Source organism: Erigeron canadensis, chromosome 4, assembly GCF_010389155.1.
Source record: "Erigeron canadensis isolate Cc75 chromosome 4, C_canadensis_v1, whole genome shotgun sequence".
Classification (NCBI taxonomy): Eukaryota; Viridiplantae; Streptophyta; class Magnoliopsida; order Asterales; family Asteraceae; genus Erigeron; species Erigeron canadensis.
The window spans coordinates 33,575,918-33,603,571 of record NC_057764.1 but is presented as its reverse complement, the minus strand read 5'-3'; the positions used below and the strand labels follow the sequence as shown (position 1 = coordinate 33,603,571).

Here is a 27,654-nt window from a genome sequence, read left to right as displayed (position 1 = left end):
TATGCCGCCGCTAGCTCGGTCTTTGGAGGGACGGAACACCCACAACGGTACTCGCCCTTCGGAAGATACAACGGGGACGGAGCATTGTGACAGCGCTAAGCGTCACAGACCTGCATGCATGCAGACCCATTATAAGTCACCGAGTTTAATTTGTTATATATAATTAAGTTGTTATAATATGAAAAAGAATGATGAAGTATTTATTTATAGTAGATACAAGTCTTTAATCTGATGTATACGATTTAATAAGATATATTCATAATCATTTTTGAACCTTTTTCTGGTATTCTTAAAAATTCATGTCCTAGATCTTTTGTAAGAAATTTTTTTCGAAACGGACGTATTTTAAGAGTGTTTTGTCAAACAAGTTTTGGAAAAAATTTTTTTATAGAACCAGTGAAACCGGTATTTGAAATACCGGATTCAAAATTTCTAGTCAAATCCGGTATTTGAAATACCGGTTTCAGATACTTTGAATCCGGTATTTCAAATACCGGAGTCACCCTTTGATGTGACAGTGAACAGTGGATAGTGCAGGTGGTACAGTGGGGGTGCAGGTGGTACAGTGGGTATAATTAATTATTAGTCTGATACACATGATGTATAGGTATATGCATCGTTTTTAGCTATCTTGTGACCTATGTTATCTATGAAAAATAAGAAATACATGTTTGTATGAGCTATAGAACTCGAATGCTTTTAGCAACGAAAAAGGTCAACTGAAACGGACCAACACCCCTGATATATGATATGCTCTGTTGAAGCATGCTTTCAATGGCTATATGTTTGGCTGTGTTCTGTAGTTTTCATCTATCACAGGAGTAAGATGGAAGTAATGGCTGTATTTATGTCAAACTTAAACTTGTCTTTCATTTTTGTTTTTCCCCTTATATGATGCTTTCATATGTAAGAAGTACCCTTTTGGTGGTGTGCTTCAGATCTTTATGCTATCATTGAGCATGGTCAAAGACTCCTGCTGCACCCCCACTGTACCACCTGCACCATCCACTGTTCACTGTCACATCAAAGGGTGAGTCCATACCAGATTTGACTAGAAATTTTGAATCCGGTATTTCAAATACCGGTTTCACTGGTTCTATAAATTTTTTTTTTCCAAAACTTATTTGACAAAACACCCTTGAAATACGCCCGTTTTGAAAATTTTTTCCTTAAATCTTACGAGTAATATGTGTATTGATTTTTATATATGTAGTTTTGACTATATAGAGACATTATTATTATTACAGTAATTTTAAACTTATCTTCCCTCAACGAGGTAAAGGTAATTGAGGTGCCCAAAAAACGAGGAATTGAATTAGGTAGTTGTAGTAGTACGTAAAAGAATTTACGTCCACAGAATAATATTGAGATTAATTGCTTGATCGCGACACTTCCTAAGCGAATCTCTTATATAGATCGTATCACGTACGTATTATATATTCTATGTTGCATGTAAAAGAATTCACATCCACTCGATCTTCCACCATTTCAAACTATTCGATCTGAACTCAACCGGCCTCTCGATCTATTCTCTCTCAGCCAATACTTAATCTGTTGATTGATAGATCTTGCAAATACATATATGCATGGGTGTTTTGGCTCATCAAGCTAACGGAATACCTCCACAACCAGATGAAGAAGCAGGAAGCGGCGTCGAACTTGTCGAGTCTGGGTCTCGAGTGGCGGAAAAAAGGGAGAGCGGAGCCTATCTGACGTGGGAGGAACTTGGCGTTGTCGTTCCAAGCTCAAAGTGGGTTGCAGGAAAAGATGGAGACAAATCCTTGCTTAAGGGGGTCACTGGTTATGCTAAGCCAGGAGAGATTCTTGCCATTATGGGTCCTTCTGGTTGTGGCAAGTCCACTCTGCTAGATTATCTGGCTGGTATACTATATATAACTCGATCTCCATATTATTCTTTCATGTTTCATAAGCTTGCAATTGTCACTACTACAACACGTTACTCAATTCTACACATTATTTTGTAGTATATCCAATCCACACGGCTAAGAATGCATCAGTTCAGGTTGTCCATTTTACAAACAGCCTAATCATCATATCACGTACACATCATGTTTTCATACATCTTTCCCACAAAAACCTAATTAATACGACCATATATACATACAATTAATATACATACAGTTACGAATACCGTCCATTTGTATCCTTTTTCACAAATACCCAATGACTGATTACCTCTACCTCATCGATCACCACAACAATAACATCCTCTAAGTCATCAAAAATCTTCCATAGACAAATTTGACGTTGGTAGTCTAATGTTGAATGGAAGATAGATTTATACACCACAAAAACTACGTACAACTAGCATGCACCACGCTGTTCAACATTTAAAATCGATCAATTAAGGATTGTGGTGTACGTAGTCATCCCTTCCTAGCTATATAATAAAAACATAACTAAACACATTATGAACCTTAAAATATGACTAATAGTCCATAAAGCATTTGACACATAAATTATGGATTTTTATTCATTATCTTTACCATTGATCTTGTCACATGTACATTTAAAATACTCGTATTTTTAGGCTCATTTTTGTAAAAGTTGCTAACATGAGTTACCAAATGTCATTGAGAAATTTTAACAAAAATTTTCACGTTAAACTAAAAATCTCGTAAAATGTATATGTCCATGTAACCAAGAATAAAACCCGTCCAAAAAATTGCAAGCTATCGGTGACCAGTCGAAAATGCTTATATCACTTATTTAAATATACATGGTTGGAGTTTTTTTTTTTTATATAAAATTAAGCTACTTTATAATATGCTTTGTAAAAATAGGTTAGTTTTTTTTTACTTTGTAAATATGGGGTTGTTTTGTAGTTGGTCCCACCAATATACTTTCAGGATTTTCACTTGAAACCATTAACAAATTATCTACATTTTTGATATATATTAATTTATTGTTCAATTTAATTTAAGGTTATTATAATTACAGTCGTTCCATATATTTAAGTTTTATTTGCTAGATACTTCACCAACAACTTTTATTCTTTCAAATAATTTTACCAACCAGTACATTTGAAAAGGTTTATACGGAACATACGATTGTAGAGTATAAAAGTATTCTTTTAATAGATTACCAACAGACTTTTTTTTTCTAAGCAAATTACTCGTACATGGATTGTTTGGATATCAGGGTATTGGACAAATAGTGTATTTGGGACAACACATGGCCTGTACTCAAGTACTCTGCATGATATTGTTATGATGTTTTCTTTTCATAAATTTTAGATATATTATAAATTAATAAAGATGTAAAAAATGGTGTCCTCTAATTTAGTTTTTATTATCTTATGGTAGTATTTTTGTAACTCACAAGTAATTTAGATGGGTTTTGTACAATTAATTAGTTTTGTATATCCTAGAGAAAAGAGGTTGTCGCTAGCTAGTTTTGTATTTTGCTTTTTGGTATATAACGCAAATCCTAATGTTCAGCCATCGTCTTAGTGTTTTGCCGTTGCTGAATCATTGTTAGTACTTGCATAAGCGGCTAAATTGTTTATTTTTATCGTATCCCTCCATGAACAAATTGTTAACTTGTGAAAAGTAAGATGTAAACTACGAGCCTTAGTTGTAGACTTCTAATGATACTATTTATATCTTATGACTTAGATATATTATGCTTAATCATGATAAATGTTATGATTCACCATGTCTTTGGGCTGATCTAGAATTAGAACATTAAAAATAATATGTTTATCAATTTATCATTAACAATGCATTTCAAGACTATGCTTTTTGCTCGATTCGAAATAGTAATAAACTAATAAATAAATACCGAAAGTATAAATATTTGTTGGTCAAAGGTTTAAAGTCAAAGTTTTGAAACTATATAGAATGTAATGGTGGGGACCAACCGCAAACTATATATACGAAGTAAAAAGAAACTAAAAGGGAGGGACCGGAAGGTTTACTCTCTCATCCCCCTTCAATTATCCAATCAAATTACTCCACTTCATTTCAATCCTCCAACCGTTTTTCAATTTTTTTTTAGTGGCAACCCTCACTTCTAACTTTTTCTTCACATTTTAATAATTCATTCTTAACATTTATAAACTTTACATAACTAACCTTTTTTAATGGGATAATGACATACGAATGTAACCACCTATAACTAAATGATTATGTGATGTAGTGACAAGTGACTATGTAATGCATGCATTTATATTTTTTGAGCTATGTGATGAATGTTACCAGATACTCTAAGTTGTAACAGGTAATTTACATGCATCTGTCAAATTTATACTCTAATCATCTTCTTCGATGAGTTTTCCGGCCACCAACTAATTAAACAACCTCCTGTGATGGCTGTTCGATGGCCACATGCCATCGCCATAGATTCCCAACTTGCCAAATTAGAAAAAAAGAAAAACAAAAATATTAACTTCCAAATCTCACTTGCCAGCTTACAAGATTCTCATCTGACCAAAGTTTGAAACTTGGTTCTCTTTTTCTTTTTCCTTTTAGCTTAGTTTCAATCAATCGAATCACTTGTAAAATATACTCTGTATTAATCAAGATTGAAGATCTTCACCAAATCAAATTGCTTTTCTTTTTCCAAATCTGATCTCAACACCGCCGTTGAGTTCCTCCATCGACCTCCGCCATCGCCGATTCAGGTTGTGTTAACGGCGATAGTTTCTTCAACGGGATAAATATATACATATGATATGTATATATATAGATCTCGATAGATGTAGATATATATAGATCAGGATCAATCTACATCTTCAAGGTCGGGAGGATTTTATGAATGTGTTTTTCCAGATTTCCATAGATCTACATCTTCAAAGAGGAAAAGGAGGACTAGGTTCGAATTAATATAAAGAATTTTCTATCAGAGTGAATATCTTCGAATTAAAATGAAGAAGAAAAGGAATAGATGTGAAACATACAAATTAATAAGGAGGCGGTGGCTTTTTCCAGCGACCAAAAACTTTCCTGACCAAGTCAACGCGGGTCAACAAGTGTGGTGACCTACAACCTTTACAACAGGTAACAAGGTACATCACATAACCTGAAAAATGAAGAATCTTACATCACATAGCTATCCGAATAGGTGACTACGTTACATAATCATTTTGTCATAGGTGGTTAAGTTCGTATGCCATAATCCCATTTTTAATTTATATCTTTTATTAATAACAAAACACATTACATAACACTTAAAACACATTACATAATACTTGAAACACATTACATATTAAAAGTAAAACATTACATAATTAAAAAAAAAGTTTATATTATGAAAAGAAAAAGGTTAGAAAAAAAAAACTTACAAAGAGCTAATAAGAAAACATAAACAATTTCATCTTCGTAAAAAAAAAAAAGAAAGCTAAAACATCATTTTGCTAAAAAAACAATTGGTCCCTGGCGCCTCAAACCTGCCACTTATGGTTCCTCTAACGGTCACAAGGGACTTTCCAAATATGTCACTTTCAGTCCCTGGCTCTTCACCAAACACCCATCTCCTTGCGAACTTTAAGCTCGCTCGCTCCATCTCCCTCCGCGCTCGCGACGAAGGCAACCGAATCTCGCCCAACTCGCTCCATCTCCCTCCTCATCTCGCGCTCCACTACCTCCCCCTAACCTAGTTTTATAAAGCATATTGTAAATTAGCTTATTTTTAAAAAAAACTCTACATGGTTGCCGACTTGGCAAAAAAAATTAACTTTTTGTGCATTTGTCCCATTTTTGTCCCATCAATAAGTTACGAGATCAAAACACACATTTGTCCAATTTTTCTCTTCTTCACCTACTAACAAAAATACAACATATTATTTCATAAACCCATCTCTCTCTCCTTGTCACACACACGGGAACAAACACAGACAAGTGTTCACAAATATATATATATATATATATATATATTGACCTACATATATCTATATAGATGATGGGGCAAGAAACTGAGGTGCGTACGTTCATAGATCTAAATCTAGATGGTGACGGATGAGATGGGGAGGGCCGACAGATCGGTGATGGAGCAGTCGGAAATCAAACTTTCATGTCACGGTCTCGATCTATACAATAAGAGGTAATTACACATGTAACCGTCAAGCATCACCATCCAAAACCACCCACGACAACTTTGTCTGAGTTTAAAACCCAAAACCCATTTTCGGTTGTCAACGTTGGCGGTGGAGATGGCGGAGCAATAACCTTTGACCAACGCTAAATTGACAAAAGCAAGTTCTTAAAACTAAGATTTTGTGTTGGGGTTTCATGTATGATTCATTATTAGTTGATTATATGATTTTGTTATGGTGTTCGAAAAGGGGAGAATGAGACGGTCAAACGTTGATGTTGAAAACAAATTGTGGAGAAGTATCTCCTAATGCCTTCTTCGAAACCTTTGAACTCTGTCTCCAAAATAAGGGCATCCAACCTAGTTGGTTTATGTAGAGTTTTAAACAGCAATAGAGATATGATTTAAATTTATAAATATATAATAAAAATATAAATATAACTATTAAAACATTGCCATGTAAGCAACCAAGTTAGCAACCATGTATGGTTAAATACAGTCATCAGTGCCACATAAACATTTTAAATAGGACGCTTGGTAGCTTACATTCTTTGGACAAATTTTGTTAATTACATAATATAGATTTTACGATATTTCTTTACATAATATATACAATTGGTCATAGTTAATTACGTTCATTGGTAATAATTCTTAAGAAAAACTAATAGTACTTAAAACGACCATGGAAAAATTGGCTAAATCTCCACAAATTGTGAATGTCACATTTTACTATTTCCCAATACTTACTACCTGGAAATATTTTGTACCCAATTTTAAATGCATACAGACGTTATTCCTAACCATTAGCATGATTTGTGAAGATTTAGGATGTGCTTTTTTTTCATTATTTTTTTGTGTGTTGTACGTACATTTAGCGCTAAAAATGATAACATGATTGCATAAATATTACTTAGTGTAGATCATTTGTGTGTACAATTGTAGGGCGGTTGCCTTCAAATACAAGGCACACTGGAAGAGTTCTAACTAATGGACGTAAACGAAGGCTTACATATGGCACTTTGGTATGGCGAACTTCATTCTTTAATTGTATATCTTTATTTTGGGAGGAATATGATATATCCTTCTAAAAAGCAACCTAAGTATAATCTTCCTAACAACTTAATCATGATGACACTTGGATAAATCAAACAATGAAATTAGCAGAGAATTTAATGGATTACTATTGTCATGTAATCAAACTGTCAGAACGATTATTAAGCTGATTTTTTAGGAGAATATATCATTTTTTTCTTTTTAGGATGTTTAGACAAAGATCATTTTATTAGACTTTTGGATATAGCCGCATTCACACGCATGATCCTCCTAATTAAACTTAGTCTTTCATTGCTACAGGCGTATGTGACTCAAGAACCAGTTTTAACATGGACTCTATCAGTTAAAGAAACGGTCTACTACTCATCTGAACTCCAACTGCCAAAGACGATGCCAAGATCCGAGAAGAGGAAGAGAGCAGATAGAACTATAAGAGAGATGGGGCTCCAAGATACCATGAACACAAGAATAGGAGGCTGGGGGATCAAAGGACTTAGCGGTGGCCAAAAAAGGCGCCTAGGCATCTGTCTAGAACTATTGACACGCCCCAAGCTTCTATTCCTTGATGAGCCTACAAGTGGACTTGACAGTGCAGCATCATACTATGTCATGAACCAGATTGCCAAGCTTACTCAGCAATACAGGATGACGGTTTTAACAGCGATCCATCAGCCAAGCAGTCAAGTTTTTGGACTTTTTAATAATCTCTGTCTTCTTTCTTTGGGGAAAACAATCTATTTCGGTCCAAATTTTGCTGCAAATCAGGTTATGTTCATTTTCTAATCATGCATGGAATTTACTTTAACATTTTGATATCTTGAAAAACATGAACAAGTAACTAACATTTCCTTTCATATCAGTTTTTTACAGTAAATGGCTTTCCTTGTCCTGCTCTACAAAATCCTGCAGATCATTACCTCATAACTATCAACACGGAGTTTGCTGAGGTTGGTTATAATTAGTCAATATCTGTTATATATGAGTTTAACATGACACCTTTGTTATTATTTGGATTTTCTCACCTTATAGATCATAATGCTTCTGTTAGATGTAGATTCAACTGTTCGTTTTTTCACATGACTAATTTAGGACACCGTGATACCAGTTGAGCAAGTAATAAACACACTTTCTTCATCCTAAAAGTCATCTCAGATATATTTGGATGTGAAACGTGAAATAGCCAATATAAATGAAAAGGTACGCACCATACTCACCTAGTATTATTATTTACTATCTAATCAAATCTGGGTTCAACCCGGATCTTTAAATCAAAATTCTTGAAACCAAATTAAATATATATAATTTGATATGGAGATAATGAATCAAATAATTCAATGATTTGTAAAATAAGAATAATTAACTATTCCATTAGTCTAGAAATTAAAAGGCAGTGCCCAACATTAGCTTTATTGCAACTTAATTAACCTAATTTGTATCAAACACGAAAATTAGCTATTTGTCATTGTATTACCTTGATTCCTACTTGATTCAAATACAAGAATAGGAATCCAGTATTTTCAATCTTAAATTTACTTCACATATAGTTACAACCATTCCCCAATACACATACAAAAGAACCAGTGAAACCGTAAACATATGATTTGTGGAAGGGACATATGATTGTGAAATTAAAACTTGAGAAAATGAATAAAGAGTAACGATATATACATTTTAACACTGATCCTGTGTCTGCGCAAAGTAACTGCAACTAATAGGTTGCTACGATTGATAGCGATTTTTAGGTACTTTTGACTAATTTTAGCATTTGTTAGTTGTTTTTGGCACTCTTAGCAATTTCTATTTTCTATTCACTTGCATAACACGAGTTTATAAATATAAATTCCATTGTTGGGAAAAATCTTTCAGAGTGCCAGGTTTGCAACATTAACGGCCATCTTGATATTTTTTTCTTAACCCGTAATACCAGTAAAGAACATAACCTGTTTATCAAAACTTACTCTACATAGGTTGAGCGGCTCGTAGCCCCAACTATATCTACATTTAATGCAGTTCTGCCCCTAAGTACCAGATAATGGCAAAATTAATATGCCTTTTGAAGGAAGAAGATTTGATTGAGAGAAATGGAAACCTTGAAGCCAGTTACGTTACACAGTGTTTGGCGCTATCGCAAAGATCGTTCAAAAACATGTATCGGGATCCAGGATACTACTGGTTGAGGCTTTTTATATATATCATGTTGGCTTTTTCATTAGGATCAGTCTCCTACCAAATTGGTGATGGATTTAACTCCGAAAATGTAAGTTTTTCTCTAGAATGGGAATTAATAACCCTACTCATATCTACTTACCATACAGTAGTACTTTCAAAACTTATATTACTTACCATAGAGAATTTGTCAATTAAAGAGAAACGTAATAATGATGTACATACACCCTTTGATATAATAGTGGGGGGTTATCGCCAATTCTTATCACGAAGATCAGTTCTGAAACATCTTAAAGGATACCAAACTGGGGTGGTTAATTAATGTATTAGGTTGGTGGCCAAGTTATAAATATTTTCTCATAGTGTTGCTAATCATCGATCTGTTAACTGGTACTAAAGTTTTGCTATAGTCTGACTTGCTTCTCAATGGCACAGACCAGGTCTTCAATGATCATGTTTGTCGCGTCATTCCTGACTATCTTAGCCATTGGTGGGTTCCCTTCATTCGTGGAGGAAATAAAGGTTTGTTTATCCTTTTTTTTTTTTTTTGTGGTTTTAGATAAACAATAGACACTTGAAATGATGAACTTATTCGTAAACCAAACTGTAACTACATCTATGAAGGTTTTCCAATGGGAAAGATTAAACGGGCACTATGGAGTTGGATCATTTGTTACCAGTCATGTCATCTCTTCAATCCCATACCTACTTGTCATCTCCGTAATCCCTGGAACCATAGCCTACTTACTCATGGGATTTCAAACAGAACCTTCGAAATACACCTATTTCATATTAGTCCTCTTTGTGTCAATGTTGTTGGTTGAATGTCTCATGATGATCGTAGCATGCATTGTTCCAAATTTACTCATGGGTATCATATCTGGTGCTGGAATCCAAGGCTTGATGATACTAGGTGCAGGCTTCTTTCGGTTGCCAAACGATCTACCTCATGTCTTCTGGAAATATCCCATGTATTATATTTCCTTTCACAAATATGTATTACAAGGATTGTACAAAAATGAATTTGAAGGGCTTAAGTTCCCTGAGTATAAAGGAGGTCCTCCTACCGTTGACGGTAAGATGATATTGAGGGATGTATTGCAAACCCAAATGGGATACTCTAAGTGGATTGACCTTGGAATCTTGATTGGTATGGTGGTTGTATATAGGCTACTACTTTTGTGTACCATTAAGACAGTAGAAAGGGTTGGGCCCGTGATTAGAGCTTTAAGATGGAGTTCTAGTTTCCGTATGTAGAAAGGCTTGTACTGAATCACAAATGTGGGTTGTTTATGATTCTGTTAACCGCATAAACCCTAAACCATAAATGTACCTTGAAACTTAGAAATATAATTTTCTGATATTATGTGTGTATAATATCTATTTTCCTTATTAATTACTGTTCTTGTTAGATGTTAAAATAATGTTATATTAAACCTTATATGTTATTGTATTTGATTATGATTCATAAGGATTACAAGAGGCTATATTTATAGAGTAGCCTAAATCAAAGGAAGGAAACTAATACTATGGAAACATGATAAATGGAAACTAATATGTCTAATATCCCCCGCAAGCTAAGGACGGGGAGCAACCTTTAGCTTGGATCTTATGTCAAGGAATCGAGCAGCTGAAAGTGGCTTTGTGAAGACATCTACAATCTGGTCATCTGTAGAAATAAATTGTATCGATAATTTTCTTTCTGTAACTTTTTCTCGAACAAAGTGAAAATCTACTTCGACATGCTTCGTACGTGTATGAAAAACTGGATTTGCCAAAAGATATGTCGCACCTAGATTATCACACCACAACGTGGGAATGTTCTTCATTGGAACTCGGAGTTCATGTAAGAGGGCTTGTATCCATGTAAGTTCGGCAACCGTATCTGCCAAGGCTTTGTATTCAGACTCTATTGACGACCTAGAGACAGTTTTCTGCTTCCGTGCAGACCAGGAGATGAGGTTTGATCCAATGTATATAGCATATCCCCCAGTGGATCGACGGTCGTCAGGGCAACCAACCCAGTCAGCATCAGAAAAGGCACCGAGGGTATTGTGATGGGCATCAGTGTACATATGTAAGCTGGTTGTCGAATGTTGTTGTATTAGTAGGCCATACTTAACTGTCCCTTTCAAGTATCGAAGTATGCGTTTAACCGTAGAGTAGTGGTTCACCGTGGGAGAATGCATGAACTGGCAAACTTTGTTGACCGCATAAGTAATATCAGGACGAGATAAAGTCACATATTGAAGTGCCAACAATTTGACGGTACTTGAAAGGATCATCAAAAATAGGACTGTCACCTAGAGAGAGATTGGCATTAGGAGCAATCGGCGTTGGCATCAGATTGGCTTTAGAAAGGTTTGCACGATCAAGAATCTCAAGAATGTACTTCTGTTGTGATAGATAGATATCATCTCCACGTGGAGTAATCTCAACACCCAAAAAATAAGAGAGTTTTCCCATGTCTTGAATTGCAAAGTAGTGGCCTAAGGAGCGCACCACATGGTCAATGGCACTGGGGTTGTTCCCAGTTAACACAATGTCATCAACGTAGACAAGCATGTACATTAGTGTGCTGCGCATGGAATTAATGAATAGAGATGGATCTGTTTTTGAGCATGTGAATCCAAGGTGTTGAAGAGTGCTTGATAATCGTTGGAACCACGCTCGGGGGCCCTGTTTGAGGCCATATAGATACTTGTGTAAGCGACATACATGATCTAGTTTGTGTGGATCAACAAAACCTTCAGGTTGTTCTAAATAAACTATTTCTTCGAGGTCACCATGTAAAAAGGCATTTTGGACATCAAGTTGTCGTAATGACCATTTTTGTGCAATAGCTAGAGAAAGAACAAGACGGATAGTGGCAGCCTTAACAACAGGGCTGAAAGTCTCCTTATAATTGATGCCGGGTTGTTGTCAAAAACCTTTGGCAACCAAGAGGGCTTTGTAACATTTTACAGCCCCAGTTTGATCTCTCTTCAACTTATAGACCCACTTATAGTCTACCACAATAGTGTTTGGAGGACGCGGAACTAAAGACCATGTCTTGTTCTTGATAAACGCCGAGTATTCATCAGCCATGGCTTGGCGCCATTGAGGAGAAACGTTAGCTGCGGTAAAGGTAGGAGGTTCAGTATCAGTATAAAGATTGGAAACATGGGCTGTAAAGGATTCGGCATTGTATTTCGTGTTAGGTTTTGGATTTTGCCTTAAGTTTGTAGGGCGAGTACGATGAGAGGATGGTGGAACATATGTGTTTGAAGGTTGCGATGGAGGTAAAGTGACATTCGTGGGCGGCGGAGACGAAACAGTGTCAGCCGCGAACGATTGCTGGTAACTATCAAAGGCAGAAGTAGCGCGCTTATAATTGCGTTGGTAAGTGAGAAGAGAGGGACCCAGTACAAGGTTGTTTGTAGGTAGAGTTTCGGGCGAAGTAGAAACGGGTGTGGGGGTAGGAGTAGGTTCTGCATGTGTGTTTGTAGCTAGATTGTCGAGTAAAGTAGGAATTGTTGTCGGGGTAGGAGTTTGTTCGGTGGTCGTGTTTGGAGGTGGTGTTTGAGTAGTTATAGGTTCGGATATAAAACTGGATCGGGATATGATGAAAAATATGGTTCAGTTTGGATAGGTGTGGAAGTTTTGTTTGGCTGTGAAATAAAGGGAAAGTGGTGTTCATTAAACCTTACGTGACGTGCAATGTAAATGCGATCAGATGACGGATCAAGACAGCGATAGCCATGATGTTGAATGCTATACCCTAGAAAAACACAAGGTGTAGAGCGGAAATCCATTTTGTTTGGGTTGTAAGGACAAATGTGAGGAAAGCATTGACAACCGAAGACACGAAGAAAAGATAGATCAGGTTTGGTTTTGAAAATGTATTCAAATGGAGATGTGTTAGAGCTAGTACGAGTAGGCATGCGGTTTATAAGATAGACAGCAGTTTCAAAGGCATAATGCCAGAAGCGTTGTGGAACATGAGATTGTGCCGTTAATGTGAGACCGGTTTCCACCACATGATGGTGACGTCTCTCAACAATACCATTTTGTTTACTGGTGTGTGGACAAGAAAGACGATGTATGATACCAAGTGAGGCGAAAAAAGGAGAGAGTTTTCTGAGTTCTCCTCCCCAATCAGTTTGCACTCTTTTAAGTTTCGTAGAAAATTGTCGTTCAACCATGACGACAAAACGTTTAAAAACCTCAAACACATCAGACTTTTGTTTTAAAGGAAAGAACCACATAAATTTGGAGAAGTGATCAACATATAAGAGGAAGTAGTGATGTCCATCATATGAAGTTACTGGTGCGGGCCCTCAAATATCGCAGAACAGAAGATCTAAAATATGAGTGCTTTTATGTTCGGAAGAGGACAAGTGAAGTTTGGAAGATTTTCCAACAGAACAAGAAGTACAATGGAAATCAAAATCGTTGGTGGAGATAGGTAAATGATACTTCGAAAGCATAATTTGAAACAACTGGGAATGTGGATGTCCCAGACGTTGATGCCAAGTAGTTGTAGAGGCTCTGGCGGTTGAGAATGCAATTTTTGGAATTGGTTGATTGGCTGGGAAGTTGAGTCTATAGAGTCCTTCATCACTAGGACCCATGAGGAGTGTACTGTGTGTATGTATGTCTTTTACGACAAAGAAGGTGGGATAAAAGCTAAAGTAAACATCGTTGTCACGACACAATTTTTGAACAGAAAGGAGATTTTGTTTGATTTCAGGAACATGAAGAATATCCTTTATGGGATAAGTTTTGCTAGGTGAATAATAACGAGATGAACCAATATGCAAAATGGGTAAGCCCTTATCGTCACTAACATGTAGATTATCGCTACCATAATAGGGTTGAGTAATATCAAAAAGTGACAAATCTTTTGCAACGTGGTTGTTTAATCCAGTGTCGCAAAGCCATGAACTATATGCCTGTGAACGATGGTTGGCATAATTGACAGGTGGTTCCCTCGTCCGAAAAGTGGATGGGTCACGACTTGGGCATTGTGATGGAATATAAATAATTCCACAATTGTTACACGTCCCATAAATTTTATTTCGAAAACTAAACATAACAGAGTTTCGATTACCTCCTTGGTTACGGTTGTTATATCTTCTGTGAAAATTCTCATTATTTTTCGAGTGACTTGTGTAATACCCCTGTGAGGGGGTAGATACCGACCCTATTTGTAGACCAAGTTGGGCAACCAATTGTTGTAGTTGTTGTAAGGTCTCCATATATCTCTCTATATTTTTTCAAATTAATAAGTTTGATCAATCGGATGGAACTAATTGAAAATAAAAAGGAATAAAAAGGCTTGGAACAGTAGCTGATTGAAACCCCCTTTTTTTAAAATGAATTCTTAAAAAAAAGGGGAAAAATCGAAAATTAGGGTTCTGATGGTGGCCGGCGGATGGCGGCGAACAGCGGTGAAGATTAAAATTGAAAATAGGGTTTTGTTCGGAATTTAACAAGGAAAGCAACGGTGGTAGCGGTGAGACCTAACGTGTCGGAAAAAGGGATTTATTGCCGGATTTTCAAATTTTCCGGCGAGTATAGAGGAGGCGCGTGGGGGTGCGTGAAGTTTCCGGCGGCAACGAATTTTGTTGGGGTTTTTCGGATTTGAATTCCGAAGCTAATGGTTGCGGAGGTGTAGTTTAATTCGGAGATATAAAGGGTTAATTGTAGTCGAACAGATTTAGTTTTTTTTTCTTTTTCTTGGTCAGAATTTGGTGGCCGGAAATTGAGTCCGGAATTATGGCTCTGATACCATATTAAACCTTATAGGTTATTGTATTTGATTATGATTCATAAGGATTACAAGAGGCTATATTTATAGAGTAGCCTAATATGGAAACATGATAAATGGAAACTAATATATGTGTAATATGTTAGAACCGAATAAATAAGAGATGTGATAAAATAGTTCTACTTATTGGTAGATTCTCCACCCTTGTGCTACTACTACCCTGCAACAGGTGGTTACAAAAGGTCCAAATGCTGCAAAGCACAATGTTTCTCCCAGACCCCGGTAACTCAACCGGAAAGGTGGGCACTGTGACAGGTTAGTGTATAGTACAAGTAAGCATATGCATAGGGGGAATTTTCTGTTTTGGATGTATTAGTACCTGATATATGTAACCACAAGTAATTGCAGAAGCAAGTAGCAACATTGACCTCATGTTTCCAGCCTCCATGGCTACCCAAACAATCCCCATGCATCGACCCTAAAGCAAGCATTAATAATGAAGCCATAAGAGCTCCTGACCGGCTACATAGGCACATCACAGTATCACATGTGTGTTAAGAATTGAAAAACAAAGAGTTGAATCTTGTAAGTATTTGTTTGTCTGCTTTGCAAGTGATTATACGATATTGAATAATCAGAATCAGATAATTAGTGGTAAGAGATAATGTTTAGGTGTGCTTTTGTTGTTTGAAATTTTAATATTAAAATGCTTGATTGTCATATATGAACTTTTGGAAAGAAAATAATACATAAAATAGTTAAGGTGAGATTAATGTAAAAATTAGGACACATATTGTGAAATGAGAGTAAATTTCCTATACCCTTAAATCGGTTTTGTTGCAGCCGATATGGAATTGATTATTTGAACCTTGAATAAGATATATAGTTGGTATCACAATGCAAACACTATAAACAGATTATAGCAACTTAGATATCCTGGCAGTCAACTTTATAACACAAATTCAAAAGGACATGTAGTAATGTACCTTTCGATCATGTTAACAACAGACTCTTTCTTGTTTATATCTGTTCCTGTATCAAAATCATAGACATCGTTGCTAATGTCAGATGAACACACTTTCTATAGCATATAAACGGAATTTTTCATGAACATGGTGTAATATTACCTTAAATTGAGCCAAGTGATTATAAGAACCGATGAAGCCAAAAGCAGAACATATTGCTTGGCTGGATACACGCCTATTTGTAGATAAGCTGCCACGGTTCCTACCTGTAAACAATGAATGTAGTTAGATCTAGAGGCTGAAATAAACCACAGAAATGCCTGATTTTTTTTGGAAAAAACTTAAGCTGCTATCGATATTGGAAACGTCCTTAGTTCCTCGATTCATTCCGTGAACTAGTGCAACGGAATAGATTGGTAACTTGATTGCCCTCCATACTAAGACCGTGAGGAATAGCCCGTTCCATCTCTCTTTTTTCGTGTGTAACGCCCTGGAACGCCCCCGAAACGCTCTCTCTTGGTCCCGGGGGGCGTTCCGCTCCATTAATTCGCGTGCCCCGTCCGATTTCGAACGCGTTAGATGGGGCGGTTTTCTGTGGGGCTTGACTGTTTGGGTGGTTAATTTGAGATGGATATATATATATATATATATCACAATGATTTTAATAAAAAGGTTTGTTCAATTTTTTTTTTTTTTGGAGTTGCAGGTTTGTTATGGAGTTGCAGGTGGGACTTGAAATCACGAAAAAGGCAACAAAGCAGTTTTCAATGTATATTTATATCCTTTTTCAATTTAGTCCCTTGACTTTCATTTATATACAAAATAAATATTCAAGTTTTGAAAAGTTTTATTATAAATGCTACTTCTTTTGTATTTTTATTTTTAATATTTATTTAAATTGTATTAAGTTTATATTTAATTTAAAAAATGTATTAAGTTTATATTTATTTTAAAAAAAGTATTAAGTTTATCATATATAATCTAAATAATATAAGTTTTATTTTTTGTTTTATGTTTTTTTTTAGTGTGAAGTGTTTTTTATTTAATAAAAAGTAATATGTTTTATTTAGTTTATTTGGTTTATTTATAAATTATTTTTAAAATTTTTTTAAAAAAATAAAAAAAAGGTAATGCCCCTAGGGGCATTCCTCCACCCTAATGGAATAGGGGGAATGCCCCTCATGATTAGGAGTGGACACATGTCAAGCAAGGAGTGGAGAAGAGACATTCCCTTAACTCTTCACTCCTCATAGTCTAATGTTGCTTTAGAGATATCATCTTCATTAATATCTTCATGAGTAGAACTTGTAATATGATCACTTGTTTGACTTTTTGTGGGAACTAGTTGCATCTTCTTTGTCTATGGACCTCTAGTCGTCTTACATGAGTCTCGTTGAGGTTTAATCGTGTGGCAAAGCAGCACATAGATGATGATTTTAAGTTGCCAGATAATGAAACTAGAGGGTGATACCTATTGAAACATATATTAGAACACGGTCCATAAGTTTCATTAGTTTTTAACAGACAAATGAACATTGTAGTCATGTAGTGCAAGATTTCGTACATCAAATGTCACAAAAATATTTTCAACCTTTACCAAGTTTTTGGCTAAGTTTAAACAAATAAGAAATGGGATTTCTATATAGCTTATCAAACAGTAGAATAATCTTATCCGTTTACCCAGTGGAATTCAAACTAGCACATAAACTTAGGTATTGAAAGTATCACATGCTAATTTTGATAGTTTATGTGATAAAATTGATGCACAAAACTTAATGAAACACAAATATATACATGACGCACAGTGATGAATGATGAATGAGAATATGTGACTGTCATGTACCTAAATTTAGGTATTGAACTTATCACGTGCTAATTTTAAGTCCATAAAAAACATAAAGGATCAATCATTTATTCATTATAGGAAGAATTACAAATATCCCCAAATCTAGTATCAAAATTACATATTTCCCCAACCAAAATTTAAAATTACAAAATGGTACACCAAAAAGATCATTGACTCTTACGATATCACTGTCATTGTTTCCAAACTTTTCATTTTCTTTAATAGAGTTATGTTCTCTTTGAATCCAATAGTCAAACTCAAAGTATGAGATTAAACGTAAAAGAAAGAATCAGATGGGTAGATTGTATGTGTCGACAAAGGACAAGTTGAAGATGGTGGTGAGTGGAGGCTGTCAATGGGGGTTGCATTTTCCGGTGATTTTTCCGATGGGAAGTGGGGAGGTGGTGAAATGGAGGGGGAGTTTGCGGGAGCTGTTGGGGTGGGGTGAATGAATGGATGCACTCGACGTGGTGGTGTTGGTGGAGGCCGGCAGGCGAGCGGGGGTTTTCCGGTTGGTGGTGTCAGGTGTGGCCGGTGTTGGTGTTAAATGGTAACAAAAGTTATGGTTAACCAGAAACTTAACATATGATGATAAAAAACAAAGAGAGAAAGAAATTGGGGGGGGGGGGGGGTCGTCGAAAGACGATTCATTCCTTTTGGCATATTTGTATTTTGAAGTAATAAAATTGGGTATATTTGTAGTTTAAAGTTTTGAGTGGGGAAATTTGTAATTTTGATACTAGATTTGGGGATATATGTAATTCTCCGTTCATTATATAATAAAAAATAAAAATTAGTATGTGAGAAATTTTATACCTAAGCTTAATACATGACAACACATATTCACTTTTTTTACTATATGTAAAGGTAATTGAGGATAGTTTAGTTATTTCTGAAATTGAAAGATCAATTTTGGAAAAAATTTCGTATTTTTGGTAGTCCAAATATCTTAGATTGTAGGTATGTTGAATGGTGAAGGGTAATTTAAAATAGATAAAACCTATAATATAGAGAAAAGGAGGAGGGGTTGATGTTTATCTGTACTAAAGTGAAAACATCCTCCGTCTCATATTAATTATCCAAATTTTACTTGTCAAGTCTTCCGCCTTCAATTTTGACCATAAATATTTTTGTTTATATATTATAACGCTTGATATATTATATATGAACGTATTGAGTTTTAAACATACTTTTCATTTATATAAATTTCATCAACTAATATATAACACAAACAAATATATTTACGGTCAAAGTTTAAGGAAAAAGATTTAAAATGTCAAACCAGGACATTTAAAATGGACGAAGAGAGTATTAGTACCATGAATTTGATTAATTGGGTCTTCTACTGCCCTAAACTACTAAAGGTATAAAATGGTACCCTCAACTTGTAATTCTGATAAATTTTTTACCTTGACTCTATTGACTGGGTCACATGCAAAACACGTGACTCGTCATTTGACGGGAGCAAACAAATCAATATACACACATCTGGTAGTCCAAATTTAATCTTTCTTTTATATATACGTACTAGAAGCGCTTGTATCACTATCACCTAACTATTCCAAATCCACCATAACTGATTATAAATTAGTTTGTTCAACAAAAAAAAAATCATCATTAGTTACAATTAATAAGGAGTCATCTTTATATTGCGATTTGTGAGCAATAAAAAATCTTTGTTAACCGCAATTATATAAAAGTCACCTTGTATTTAATGAACCATCACGAGGTGGATTATGTTACTTGAACAAATTGTCCGATCTGTTTATCCAATACCCTGCATCCTAAACAAACCTAGGGTGTTTGTTCAGTAACTACACTTCTTATTGAATGGATTATGGATGCATCTAGAATTCCCGCGGGGAAGACTGAAGAGGCGTGATTACATGAATGCTTATAAACCTGGATGATGATTTTATGAGGCTTCAGTGTGTTTGTTTGTAATTTTATTTTTGGCTTGAGGATTTAAATTTACACTTTAGATATCTTTGTTAAGGTTTTTACAGAATATAGTCATATCTCCTGCTGTCAAGGCTATAAATTTATCGAGTTTACAAGGTTATCGTATCATTCTATACTTTTTGTAGTTTGAGGTAGTAGAAGACCCGGTTAACAAAATTCAGGGTACTAAATGTGTTTTCGCCTAAAAAGATTAGCCCCTAAGTTGAAAGTTGTTTGGGGAAAAATTGTCTAAAATACACTTAATAATTATATTATACTATCAGTCCTTTATCTTTTAAAATATCTCCATTAACCATTTACATCAATTATTTTTACATCAAATGTTTACACCACTCGACACCATTTTTACCACCAACAGTCGTCCTCACCACCATATTTTCGCCGGCACGAACACCACTGCATTACGCGGGTACCGTGCTAATATAGTAGTATAGATACAGATAGCCAGATAGGTGGTAGATGTGATAATGGTAATGGACATTTTAAGTAAATCAAACCTATAATTTAAAAGAGAAAAGTGTTTGATGATTTATATAGCGATATAATATATCAAGTTCAGGCGAAAGATGTATAAAATGCCTTTTAGGTAAGGTTGGGAAACTCATGACTTGGGATCGGATCGGCGAGTGGGGGAGTCACGAGTTTTTAAAAACTCGGATCGGAATCGGGGAGAACTCGGATCAGGTTTTTATATAGAAAATTTATATTTTTTAAAATTATATGGAATAGACTTCAAATTTAAAACATAATTGTTTAAAAACTTTAATATAATTCCTCAAAGTTCAAGCTCCATTCATTAGAATCATAAACTTAAACCAATTTAGCATTTTCTTTTTTTAAAAAAAAAAAAAAAAACTTTGACCAAAGTTGACCCGAGTTTTGACCCGATCCGGCCGATTCTTGACCAATCCACCCGATTTTTGACCGATCCAGGTGAGTTTGACCGAGTTTTACAAGCGACCAAGTCGTTGACCGAGTTTTACAAGCGACCAAGTCGTTGACCGAGTTTTGACCCGATTCCAGCCAACTCGACCCGTTTAACCCCCATTTCTGATTCTGATCCCAAGTTCCCGACCGAGTCGACCAAGTTTTACAACACTGTTTTTAAGACAATATGGTTGAGGTTGTAATACAAATATGTAACACTTTTGTATGTCAGTTTAAATGTCTCATGTCTGTATCTAAACATATAAAGTTTAAAAGGAAATATAATCATTGTTGGTTACATTATAAAAAATGATAGTCACACCCTTCATCTTCATGGTGTTGAAAACCGGGTCGAACCGGCTGGTTTGATGGATTCAACCATGAACCGATAAGATGGTTCATCCCAAACAAATACCCAAAATTGGGATACTTAGCTGAGAATCGAACTAGTGTATGCGAGGTACAAGGAAAACACTCAAACTTAACTAATATCTTTTGGTATTATATATCTATTTATATTAGATATAACTAATAAATGGTAACCAAAAAAATTAACTACTAAAAGATTGACAAATATTTTGTTATATTTTTAAAAAACATTTTTTGTCTATCTGTTTAAACCATCACATGTCCCAATACAACCCCACTCATCTTTTTTTTCCACTAGCACCGTATCCGTGCAATGCGGTGGTGATGGTGGGGGCGACGGTGTGGTGGTGGAGGCAATTGTTGGTGATGGAGACGACATTGAGTGGTGTAGATAATTGATGTAAAAGAAATTGATATAGAAGATTAATGGAAATATTTTAAAAGATGCAGTAAATGATTGATAGTGTAGTTTAATTATTAATGTTAAGAGGATAGTGTTTATGAAAATATTTTAACAAATGCTAGATGAAAAATATTACATACTGTAGTATAAACAAGGATAATGATAGATATGCCTAAAAGTATGTCTAATTCATTTATTTTTTGACACATAAATTCCACTTTTTCTCTTTCTAAACCTTTATCATTGATCTTGTGATGTGTCACTTGGAACTTGAGGGAATCCCCTTCCTTTCTTATTAGGTAGATATCTTAGTCCTACATTTTAGACACATTAATCATTTACCCATCTATACTACTAAGTTAAAATTATACTCTCATGTTGAAAAGTTAAGATTTTTAGGACATGCGAAATTACCATTTTACTATTAATGAATTAATTTACACAATCATTTCATTATCTTCTAAAAGATATACACTACTAATTTAAATCAAATATCTTTATATCAAATACCTACACCACTTGACGCATCTGCCGACACCAACGGTCACCTCCGCCGTCACCATCTGTCGATGTCACCACGTCACTTTCACTGTCATTACTGCCATATTGCGCAGGTACCATGATCGTAGATAAAAGATGACATTTTAGATATTTGTCTCATGTAACTTTCAATGATGAAATTGTTTTTTTTATATATATATAAGTAGTATATAGATTTTCTCCACATGACACACTCTAGAAAATGCGTAAAAAACTTGCGTGCCAACAGTGTTGGAAATGCCACCGGAAGGAGTCTTATGGCATAGTTATGAAACCTTTTATTATAACTTTTATTGATACTTTGTAATAAAGTTATTTAGATAAAGATGTTTATATCGCCGGCTTTTAAGATAATCATAATACATATTAATAAATTTGGTTGGGCTGCGACTTCACGCTTGGTTGTGAGCGGCATAAATTATGGATCCGATATTCCGATCAAGTCGCTTTTCGATTATGAGCATTGTTGGCCTATCTTTGATTTTAAGATAAAGCTAAATTTTTGTGGTAGCAAACATAAACAGATACACATTTCGTGTAAACCAGAATCATAGAATCTATAAATCTAAATCTAAACCAATATGTAAGTCACAATTGTGCCTCAATACATTTATGTAACGTTCAACCGCATAGTTTAAAAGGTTTTTTTAAATACAACTCATTGTACTCTTACCATATGTTAAATATATCTCATTATACATTTATCATAAAATTTAAAAGTTAAACTTTTGATATGAAAGTATAAATTCTTTATACATGTTAAATACAGTTTTTAGAACAGTATTTCACATTTTCCTAGTCTAAAATTAGAATTAACACCAAGTCTATCAATGAAAATGGTAGATTAGTAGAACAATGTGCACTTTTGGATAGACTATTATTGTGGTAAATAGCATTGCCTTGTTTGGTTACAACCATATCAGGACTTTTGGAGGCTCATTTTTTCTTCTTCCAACTACAAAGAATCAACTATCAAGAATTGGTTCCGTGTTCAATGAGTCCGTTATGCAACAAATTAGATATACAAATTTTAACTAACAACATTTGTTTAAAAATGTTGAGTACAAGGGATTTAGTTAATGTGTATAAAATATGATAGACAAGTGTACAACTATTTTACAAATTTTAATTAAAGGAAAGATCCATAAAAAGATATAACCTTCTTACACAAAATTTCTGATAAGGAGAACTTATTTAGTTTTGGTCTATTAAAAGAATCATGTTTCTAAAAGTTTCGCAATAAGGGAAATGTTGTTAGTTATTAACGTCAACCCTCTGTTAAGTGTTATGCCACCACTGCTACGTCATTAAATTTTGCTTAGGTGAACTTTCACTGATAAATATACGGGGAAATCATATGCATTGCAGCTGTTCGCAAAATCCGAACTGCATCCCTCACAATCAAGGGGGAGTTTATTATTTGTTTCATTACATGGGAAAATTCAAAGGGGGGTGGGGGGGGGGGGGGGTGTTGAGGCAACAGTTCATATCATTTTAATACATTTAGTTTCATTTTTCTTCCCCCAAAAACCTATGAACCGTAATTTTTCAATTATCCAAATCAATCAATAAAACCCTAAAATTGAAGGAATAAGTTGGACAACAATGATTTAACCGGTGTTTAAAAGAACCGTTCGCACATGTAAGTGTTAAATTTTGCTTCATTTTTTATTTTCCATAATAGATAAGTTAGGTATTGTAGTTGTTCATTATTGTGATGGGTTTTTGTAAAATCATTGTGATATGAAAGTCTGTTGGTTACTATGAGAGAAGTGAAATATCATGAATGTAAGAAGTTAATTACGGTTATAAACATTTTTAATCAACAATCCACTTTAGAGGATCAAGAAGGAAGGCTATATAACTATATAGCCTATAATGGATGATTCTACTGGGATCTGTTTTGTACTTTAGTATAAAGTTTATTGCTGCGTTGGGATATGGTGGTATGCTCTGTTAATTTGTTTTGCAGTTTGGAAGTTGGTTTCTCACGTATTTGTAGCAGGACCTTTAATGTTGACTTTTTCTTTGTCATTCTGGAGTCTGGACCTATTGAATCACTTCATCAATTGGTGGGATCATTTTGGAATAGTGACACGCTTGCAGCATTATTTAAAGAATTATTTAAGGAATTGTGAGGTACACGTAAGCATAATTAATGACGTATAAGTGGTAACATAACATTTAATAGAGAAATAACATTAAAACTTTACGACATTCTTTTTATTATGAAAATTTTAAAAATGGAATCTTTTTAATAGACGAAAATTAAATAGGTTCCATTTATTAAGAATTTTGTGTAAAAATATTGCTTTTTCCTTTAATTAACTTATTTAGCAAAACCTTAAACTTTAAACTAAAAGGTTCGACTTTAATTAAGTAGCTAGAAGCATTTTGTCAACTATTGAGTGCATAGTTGCAAACCTGAAGGTTCGACTTTAATTAAGTAGAAGCAGTTTGTCAACTATTGAATGCATAGTTGCAAACCTTTGATATATGGATGGAAACATTTCAATAAATTAAGGTAGGATTTTGTTGGTAATTATTAATTGCTGTTAAGTCAAAGTACAACATTTAAGTTGAGCCGGATGAGGTATTATTTAATTTTTAATGATTAGAAACTTATTTGATTTGTGAATCTGTATTACAACTAAAACTTATTTAACTAATGTATTTGCATTTTTTATTAATAAAAATGCGTTTCTTTGGATTTTCTAAAAAGTGTTTTTAGTTTAAAATTGATATGCTAACATGATTATATAAATGAGTTAAATATAAGAATGGTCCCCGTGGTTAGTCATTTTTTGTAACGGCAGTCTCTCTCTTGATTTTTTAGCAATCGTGGTCGCTGAAGATATGTTTCAGTTGCAACGGCGGTCCCTCACTAACAGAACCGTTAATTAGTGTCATTAAGTTTCCCATGTTAGTAACACATGAAGGGTATTAATGTCCTTCCACCTCACAAACATAGAGGTGTTCAAAAGTATTTGTATCCAAATTCCAAACACGTTATTAAAAAAATCTAATCCGATATTATTTGAAACGTCGGATATTCAAATTTCGATTCGGATTCGGATTTGGATTTAGATTTAGGTAAAGATTTTTGAAAACTTCGGATATTCGAATATCCAAAAGTCGGATATTCGACTTTTGGATATCCTAAATTTCTAAATCAAATTTCGGATATCCAAAAGAGATATTATGCTTATCTTATCTTGAAAGTTTTAGATATTTCGGATATCCAAAACCTTTGGATATGTGTTCGGATATAAAAATCCACTATCCGAAATTTTGAATATCCGTAATTCGGATAGCCAAATTTTAGGAAAAAAAATAAGTATCGTAAAAAAAAATATCTCAAATATCTGAATTTTAGAAAAAAATAAATATCATAGATATTGTCGTATTATTAGATATTGAGACTAACGTTTTGGATACTTTCGGATATTGAAACTAGGATTTTTCGATATCTTTTGATATTTTCATATATTTTCGAATTTAAAAAAAATGATATTGAAATCTAACCAAAAAAAAAAAAATTCTAGATATTTTTAGATATCCAAAATATTTGAAACTTTTCAAAAATCACTATTCGAATTTGAATTCAAAATTTATTGTATCCAGCTTTTCATATAAAATATGATCGAATTTTCAAATCATGGTTCAAATACGGATACTTTTAAACATCTCTCTGTTTATGTAGGAGGAAGGACATTAATACCTCTCATGTGCTACTCACATGAAAAACTTAACGACACTAACTAACGGTTCCGTTAGTGAGGGACCACCATTGCAACTGAAACATATCCTCAGGGACCACAGTTGCTAAAAAATCAATAGAGGGACTGCTATTGCAAAAAGTGACAAACCACGAGGACCATTCTTACATTTAACTCTATATAAACTATAAATTTAAACACCTAAGAGATTTGCAATAAAAATAATCAAGTGTGAGAAGTCGGTATTGTTAAAACATACTACTAATTTAAAACCTAAAAATGGTTTAGGACTATCATCTCCAATGACAAGTCCCCATTTAATATATTGATTAAGGATATTGACACTTTAATATTTTATAGTAGGGGATTCAAGATGTTTCTTAATATGTTAGTATAAATGTTGAAAAAAAAAAATGTTTGGATGTTATATAAGTAGGCCATGTACGTGATTATCAACTTTTTTTTTCTTTTTTCTTTTTCCTTACTAGAAGTTAAGGATCTATTACAACATGCATGACGGTTAATAGAAGCTAGAGTTCAATTGTGGAACTAGCCTATGCTAATGAGAGTGGGCCGATAATTGGCAGTTGATGAATAACGATGCAAACTTGAAGAAAGAAATGGCCAAAGATACCGTCAAGAGTAGGGAAACAGAAATTCAAATGGAGACCAATAACCATCCGGCATTTGGCCAAGTGGTATAACTAGGTATAGCACATCCTTTATTTTCCCATCTTTAGAATCCATTTACATTTTAATGCCAAGTAATTAAATAAAATGAAGTGTATAAATAAATAAGGGGGAGGGAGTAGGTCTCGGCAAACAAGTTCACTAATCCGGCGCCGTGCGGTAACACCGCTGCCGGTGGTAGTTCACCGAAGGAAAGAGGGGGTCGAAATCGGGAATAAAACTTTGCCCTCTATAGGACTCAAACTTGCTCCACTAGAAGACTTTAATATAATGTTTGATGCATGAATTATATTTTTCCTTTTATACTGTTACGTTTTTATCTTTATTTTTAATTAGGGTTAAACCTCTGTTCTGGGTCAATTCTCACTTCAATTATTTGTGTATATCATTATGGATCATTTATACATTATCTATACATGTATGTAATTGAGCCGTATGGTTTTTAAATTGTTTGTTATCTTAATTAATCTCTAATCATGCTGCCTAACAAAGTTAGCTATATATCTTTTATATCTCGTTTTCATTCACCTTTACTTTTAATTTGTTTTTGTTTTGCTTTTTTATAGATTTTGTTTCTATTCCTTGCTAAGCATAAATACTCGTATGATATATATTGTTATAATGTGAATTATAAAACTTTGAAGTGATGTTATTTGAAAGATTACTTAGGTGGGAGTGACTAGTGAGGCTAATTACTTAGGTGGGAACAAGTGGCTGGATCCTGGTAATTAATTGAGATAACCACCTAGCTAGAGGTGGTGTTTGTAGGCTATCTCAGGCTACCAAAGGGTATTGATTACCTTAAATCTTGATATGTGTATTGATTGATTTTTATGTAGTTTTGACTATATAGACATTAACTTTAAACCTATGTTTCTCAACGAGTATTTAAGGTACGGTGCCCAAAAAACGAGGAATTGAATTAGCTACACTACAAATCATATTGTATTTGTATACATTTTTAGGTGAGTGTGAACAAATTAAAAATTTGTCATACTTTTTAGTGTGTAAAAATATATTGAAATAAAAGTGTGTGGAAATTTCTCCACACTAAAAAGTGTTTGAAATAAAAGTTCACACTTTTTAGTGTGAACTTTCGTAATTATTTTCTCACACCTCATTTATCCATACTAACTAAAAAAATTATCGTGAATAAATGAGGTGTAACAAAATAATTATGAAAGTTCACACTAAAAAGTGTGAACTTT

The 27,654-nt window shown here is 34.3% G+C and overlaps 2 pseudogenes; one reads left to right on the top strand and one right to left on the bottom strand.

Moving 5' to 3' along the window:
• Positions 1-1,458: 1,458 nt before the first annotated feature.
• LOC122598023 lies at positions 1,459-10,669 on the top strand (annotated as a pseudogene).
• A 4,498-nt stretch (positions 10,670-15,167) lies between these two features.
• Positions 15,168-17,341, bottom strand: LOC122597445 (annotated as a pseudogene).
• Positions 17,342-27,654: the final 10,313 nt, after the last annotated feature.